Source organism: Geospiza fortis, unplaced genomic scaffold (genome assembly GCF_000277835.1).
Source record: "Geospiza fortis unplaced genomic scaffold, GeoFor_1.0 scaffold488, whole genome shotgun sequence".
In the NCBI taxonomy this organism is placed as follows: Eukaryota; Metazoa; Chordata; class Aves; order Passeriformes; family Thraupidae; genus Geospiza; species Geospiza fortis.
The window spans coordinates 78,483-86,292 of NW_005054365.1; positions in this window are offsets into that span (position 1 = coordinate 78,483).

Sequence of the window (7,810 nt, forward strand, 5' to 3'; positions counted from 1 at the left end):
GCAGGAAAAAAAAACCCAAAAATGTCCTTCCCTCAACAGGTACATTTAACCTGTTGGTGGCTGTCAGACCTGCATTTTGCTATGCAGAAAGTTCATGGAAACCCGTGGGGAAAGTGCAAATATATCTAAGAATAAGATTCTTTTTTTTTTTTTTTTCATCCTGAGGCAGTCAGCAAAATGAAACTGTTCCCAGCTCAAGGATTCTGTCAGATGTCTCATTTTTTTTGCATTTCCCATCACATAGCTGGCACTGGTGTTTGCCTTCTGTGAAACAATGGGGATGTTCCATGACCAGAACTTCCCAAAGTCCCCCTAAAAGTCATAAGCTGCTGGAAATTTAGGGAGGCAAATACTCATTAGTGAAGAATCCTGTACTGCCTCAATGTAAAACAGAACAAATACTAAGAGAATGACAAGCAAGGGCATTCTGCTGATTATTGAAAAAAATTTTGATGTCAGGACTTTTCCAATGAGACAAAGTGCTATGTAAAGAGCACCATTCTTCTCTCCTCTTCCAAAGAAGCCCATAGACATTTCCATATTTATGGTTTACAGAAAAAAACCAAATCCAGTAGGTATTCAATTAAATACTACGACCTGTAAGTATTAGCCTAGATTTTATTTTGCTTTATTGTAATAAGTTCTGCAAAAAGCCTCTTCTAATTTAGGGCTGGAGATGAAAAAACTGCACAGCTCCAATGTCGAAGAGGACGTTTGGTCTTGCCTTTGCCTGACTGTGATAGCTAAATTCTACAAAAAGTGAGCTCTAAGTAAGTAACCTGAGTTGTTATCTGTTTATATTATGCTGTCATCCACTTCATTTTCCCAGTTATAATTATAGTGGTATCTCTACTACTGCTCCAGCTACTTATGGAAAGAAAACATTTGCATATGTCACATTGCCCATTATGTGCAGAAATGCTGTATTCCACAGATAATTGTGGTGTCTGAATGTCAGATAAATTAGATATGCTGAGACCTCAAACAAAAAGTAAACTGCACAAAACTGAATTTGTATGGAGGAGTTCAATAAAGTCTAGACTCAGAACAGAGTTGAAGATTCAATAACTTTGTTGTCTTATAAATCTGAATTTTAATTTAGGGTAGGAGTTTAGGCAAGGGTAGGGGTGAAGCCTGTGAAGTGTGGTGGACTGAGGTTTTTAGAAGCATTGAAACAATGACCAGCCTCATCCTGAAGGGCTACAAAAGCCCATTTTACTAGATGAATGGCTCTATCTGCCTGGATAAATATCAACTGGAAGTGCAATTTTAACTCTAATGTGCTTCTAATTTTTTTTTTCCTCTGTCACAGTATTACAGCTATGAGGGATAAGTAACAAACCACAACCATACGCAACTCTCTGCTTAAAAATGATTAAATTAACATTTTGTTTGGGGTTTTTATTTAATAAAAGTTTCTTCAGGTCTGTCTGTAACAAAACATTGTAACTCTCCTCTCCTCTCCTCTCCTCTCCTCTCCTCTCCCCTTTCTTCTCTGTTTATTTGTCTTACAGCAGCACATAAGGTTTATATATAATTCCATCAATACCTCAAGGCAAACTATTTGATGATTATAATAAAAAAAAAATCTCATTTTGCTGTAGTTTGTGGAGGGAGTTTCATTATTGCATGTCACTTGGTTACAAGATTTTATGGGACTGTAACTCCTAAAGGACATTTTAAACATACACTTTTTATGGCAACTAAACTCCACGATAAACGAAAGCATTAAAATAAGATATTGGAGTTGTTTCCTTTTGTCTTTGATGGATATGAATTGTAGACATAAAAAGTCTTGTTTTGCCCTTAAACCCCCGCAGCCCCCCCTTCCCTTTTGAGCAGGTTGTGAGCAGACAGACAAATGTGGTTTTTGTGAGTTTGGGCTGAGCAGCAGCAGTGACAAAGCCAAAATTTGGTCCTTCATCCCTAAAACAGGATTTCCTAAACCACAGGTTTTGCTTTCCTTTCCAACCCTTTTTTCAACTTTAAAGGCAGGAGTTTATTTTCAACAAAATGAGCTTTTGTTCTTTTGTAAAGAATACCTGTGCTCCAGCCATCCAGTTCACGTTACACATTTACCTCTTTGTCTCACTCACTCAAATGAAGAAGCAACAGGAAAATTCCAGAAGTAGTTTTGGAAAAAAAAATTTGTACTGGTGGCATCTGAACTAGCCAAGACTTCTAGAGAGTTCCCTGTAGGTTCATCTGAATGACACTTGAAAGTGTGTTAAAAATTTAGAGTAATTAACAGAGATGCAGAAACGCAAAAGCAATCAAGTAAAAAACTTTCCTTTTTATTCAGGAAAATTTAAGGCATAAAATTCCTTCCTCAGCTGCAAACAGTGCTTATGGTAATCTTCTTTTTTTTTTTTTCCTGCTTAAAGCACAGAAATAAACAAAACATAGAAACTGAAAAGGCTTTTTTTTTTTTAATGAAGGTGAGTATTGTATTTGTGGGGTGGCCCGACGAAGGAAGGAATGATAAATCTGACTCCATGTTCTCAGGAGGCTAATTTATTATTTTATACTATATTATATTACACTAGTTTATATTAAAGAATACAAAACTGGACTATACTAAAGAATTCAGAAAGGACACTTACAGAAGGCTAAAAAGATAATAATGAAAACTCATGACTCTCTCCAGAGTCCTGACACAGCTTTACCTTGATTGGCCAATGAGTCAAAACAACTCACACCAGAATCCAATGAAACAACCACCTGTTGGCAAACAATCTCCAAACACATTCCAAAGGAGCAAAACACAGGAGAAGCAGATCAGATTATTATTGTTTTCCTTTTTCTCTGAGGCTTCTCAGTTTCCCAGGAGAAAAATCCTAGGCAAAGGGATTTTTCCAGCAAATGTGAATGCCTCAGGTGAGTATTTGGAAAATCTCAGGATCAAAGTGCAAAGAAAATTAGAAGAATAGACTAGAATAGACTAGACTAGACCAGAATCAGCTTTTCTTTTTTTTTTTTTTTTTCTGTTTTTTGGAAAAAACTATGAGAGCAGGTTCTACCTCCTCATTATGCAAGACCAGATGCTTTAGGAATGCAGACACACTGGGGCTCTCCCATTTCAGAGGGCAGGGGTATTTACATCTTGTACCTCTTTGAAGGTCCAAGGTTATGCATGACCACCTTCACTTAAAATATCTATTTTATTCCATTTCTTATTCCATTCTGCATGCTCCAATGATTTGAACTGTTAAATCTGCTTGTGTTTCCATAAGAAAGAACTTAACATTTGCTACCCTTTGTATTTTGCAAGTACCTAATGAGTAATGTTCACCTGCCTACCAAGGTTAAAACATAAAAATGAGGATTAATGTTTAAATCTTAACCAGAATAATGACTCTTTTTCATTTGAAATCCCTTGGAATCAACAGGTCTGGTGCCATTACTAAGCCTCTGATCAATGATCAAGGCTACCTTGTTGTAATAGCAGACATGAAAGAATATTTTAGTTGAGCTCACGGGAGCTTGTAGACCAGGTTGAAGCAGAAAGAAAACTGGAGTTGGATAAGCAAGCGGATTATTCCAGAGAAAGCAAAGAGCATTGGTAAAACAGAGGGGAGAAATAGAATCCCAAAATGGTTTGGTTTGGGGTGGGTCTTCAAGACCATCTCATTCCAACCCCCCTACCACGGACAGGGACACCTTCCACTATCCCAGGTTGTTCCAAGCTGGCCTAGGGGCACTTCCAGGGATGGGGCAGCCACAGATGCTCTGGGCATCCTCTGCCAGGGTCTCACCACCCTCACAAGAAAAACTTTCTTCCATATACCTAAACCAATTTTCCCCTATTTCAGCTTGAACGAGCCTGCAGCAGCAGACAGAGCTCTTTGTAGCTGACTCTGAGCCATAGCACCATCAAGGGAAGCTCCTTCAGTTTTGCAATAAACTTACAAGGAGTCTTAGATTTGGAGATTTTTTTCCCCTTCTTTTGCTTTTTAAATTTTATTTCCCTCCTCATTATTCTTTGCACAACAAAATATGTTCAGTACTTAAACACAAAAGAAACACAGACCATGGGAAAGCAAAAGCTGCAGGGGAAAGAAAACACATATGTAATCTTTCCCACACAGAGTCAAACAATACAAAAGGAAAGAAAAACATCAAGGAGACAAACAAGAACACGTATCAGATGAGGGAAGACAGAGATCTCAGGAAGAAAGTAATTCTGGCTGCTGCTGTGCTGGGATTGTTTCCATGTCACATGGCACTTAATCATAATAAATTAAGTTTTATTCTGCATCTTGCAGCATGCTAACTTGGCTCAGCAGGTAATGGGAAGAGTCCTGGGTCGCCAAATGGTGTTTAACGGAGAATAACAACAATTTCCCCCCCTGCAGGCTGGCATAAATAATGAGTTCAAAATGTACCTCTTTTGAGCAGATCTTTCTAGCTGCTCCTTGTTCTTAAAGCTCATTGGAAGGTTTAAAACCAGAAAGTCAGCCCTGCTGAAGCCACAATTACCATACTCAAGTAGGGAATTAAGCTTGATCAAAACAGCTCCATGTTGTCAGAGATGGAGAACCACAAAGGTTCCTGCAAAGTTCAGTGAAGGTCCAGCCAAGGTGACCCACATCCTACTGGAAAACCTGCTTTGAGATGGATTCAGTTTGTCCAGCCTGGGTCTGAAATACCTCCGCATCTGAGAGGTGCCACACCTTCCCACTTCTTTCTGCCAGCCTAAATACCAGCAGAAACTTCAGAGATTGAGATCCTGGGCAGGGACACGCCGGGCATATAAAACCACAGAGTAGATTTAGGTCAGACAGCAGCAGGGAACAAATAAAATCCAATTTTTCTAAGGCTACGTGTAGGTAAACATGGTGAGATTCCCTGGACAAACAAAGGAGCCTCTGGGGCTGCAGTGGGGCGTAAGGACAGGTTGGATAAGCAGCAGTCACGGTTTAGGAATAGTTTACATGCTTGTGAGTGGAAGGATTGACCAGTCAGCCAGACCTTTGAGGTCCCTTGCAGCCCTGTGTTCAGTGATTGATGGAAATTGTGATATGCTTGAAAGCAGCTTGCTCCCAGGTTCAAGAGGGCTCCATGCAGCGCCTCTTCCTGTTCTCTGGAGTTGTTTTGCCATTGTCTGTGCTAGGAGCAGGGTCAGATCTTTAATTAAAGCTGTGATTGGCTGCAAATATATTTTCCTGTGACTAATGAAGGGTCTGCCACTTGTTAGTAGCAATTTCCCTGCAGGTATCTTCACATTAGAAAAAAGAATGAGACCAAATGACTGCACAGAAGGCACTGGTGGGTCATTAAGTAATGGAAATAAATATCTATGAGTATTTACAGTTGTCTAGGATTTTGCCTGATTTCTGGAGATGGAAAAAGGGGTGTGTGTATATGTGTGTGTGTCTGTGTGTGTGTGTGTGTATGTGTGTGGTGGGAGTTTCCTTTCGTCCCTATGAAGTGCAGCAAATTATCCCTGTCAAAATCAAGCCTTAAGAGAAGAGAGAACTGAAACAAACATTGCAATCTCTCTTTGTTAGCAGAGTGACAGACAGTCTTAAATGCAGTCTCATGCCTGCGCCATAGACCTGGGATTTGTGGCGTTGAAGCCCAGTCCAGGGCCTGAAGCAAAGGCTGTTGCAAGGTACAGATGTTTGTTTCCTACCCTAAAAGAAGTCTCTCCATCTCTCAGATGGAGATTAGCTATGCTAGGAAAGCCATCTACCAAAAAACCTTCTTGTCACAGGGTAAAGTGCCTCTCTGTGTCAAAATGCTTGGCCAAATTTGATCGTGGCAGACTTTGTTCTTATTGGAGAAGTTACTTCTGGGGTAAATATGCCTAATTTCTGTTCTCCATTGCTCTGTGTACTGTATTTATCTCATACTATTGGCTTGACCCTCGTTGCTGTCGTGTCTTTGTACTCACGAGCTTGATTTTCATTCATGCAGCCTCCTGAAAGGCAGAAAATTTATGCAATCCTGAAAGAGAGAGATGAATTCCCACTCCGTAGTGGAGCTGGCACCTAGTTACTCCAGCATTAATTGCTGTGGATGGGTGAAACACAATCTTCTTGTCCACTAAGTGTTTGACACTTCATTCTGAGCAGTCTGGGTAAAGACTGGGGGGTCCTGGGAGAGGGTTTCACAGAGGTTTGTTTTCTGCTGAGTTTAGGTGTGGCTGGGCTCAGTTTGTGGGTGGTGATTAGTCTGGGGACCAAAAAGCTGAACCCCAGTGCCTGATATTCTTCTTCAGTGCCTGTGGGGGTTCTCTGATGTCTGCTCCCTGGAACAATTATGCTGAGACTTTTATCTTTATGGGCCCAAGAGTGGGGTTTCTCTAGGCAGATGTCTGTCTTCTTGAATCTTTTTTGAACATATCTATGTTTTTTTGCCTTTTTAATGAAACTTTCCTGTGAGTTTGGCCCTATAAATATGAATGAGCTCCCTCAGGAAACATGTTCACTGCTCTCTTTGGGAAACAAGAGTGATAACCAGCGCTGATAGGAAGTGAGTGAATTTTAACTTGCAAAAAAGGTGACAGGTAAGAAATAATATTCTTCTCCTTCCAGATGCCACATTAGGTTAATCTTCATTAGTGCCCAAACAGAAAATACAAATTTCTTCTATAGAACTATGTATTTTTCATTGCCATGAGTTACTGTATTTTCTTTTTATGCTCTCTTTGCTCTAAATGTCCTGTGTGTATTAACAGCAAAAATTAAGATAAGGGTGTTTTGGAGAGAGGATAAAAAATAGAAGAAGCATGTGAATTCAATTTATAATCTACATAAAGATGAATAAGGCTTTGCCAGTACCGTGTTTAATCCAGTTTCAACAATACCAACGTGTCTATAGTAATTCACAAGGTATAATGTGAGGTTTTATAGAGGCACTTAGCACTACAGACTATATATTTTTTGGGGGAGGAAAAATATTTCTGTTTTACAATCGTTTAGCATAAAAATTACACCCAGTTTTCCAGGCCACACTGAGTGATATATCTCAAATTCTTTGATGTTATTTATTAATGGGATCTGTTTAAATTAGGCTTTGCTTGTCCTGTTTAGTAACCGTGTTCCCATGAGGTTCCCATCACAGTGTCTGGCTTTTTTATGGCAGGGAATCCAGGCCCATATAAACACCAGCCAAGCCCCAGGTGGGAAAAAATAAAGCCAGGGATTGGTAAAATTGAGGAAGAGATGATGTAGGCTGCAGAAAGAGGGAGGTGAGTGTCTAAAAATCTCCTTGGGATGAACCTTACAGGACAGGGTCTCCTCCAGTTTCTTTCCCCAGGTTCAGGGGCTGCCCTTGTGTCCTGGGGAGGATGTGGACTTGTCAGTGAGACCTTCCTGACTTAAGAAAACAGTCTGACTGCCTTACATGGACCCAAAATTTGCATAACAACCCATGAACCATGAGCTTATTTCCGTAAAAATTTGATTTCTATGGGTCACCATTCCCCAAGAATCCTTGTGGTGGTTCCGTTCAGGACTGCTTTTCCCCTGGGATGTGCAGAGGTTCAGCCCATGCAAGCTGAGGACCCCTGGGGCCTCTTGGGGGTTGACCCCAGTGCATGGTGGATGCTCCATCTCCACTGGGGAAGCCACTTGGCAGCTGGCCTCTGGACCCCTCTCCTCTCCTCTACATTTTTTTCATTAGGTTTCCAGATTCTTAGAAACACATTAATTAGTTCAACCCTTTTTAATGGCAGGAGGTCATGTACATGGACACCTAAAATTCCAAGGTTACTGTAGAAATTTCAAAAGGTTGCTTTAGAAATTTCCTCTGCAGCATAAAGAGCAAACATATTGAAAAGCCTTTAGAAATGTCACTAGTCTTG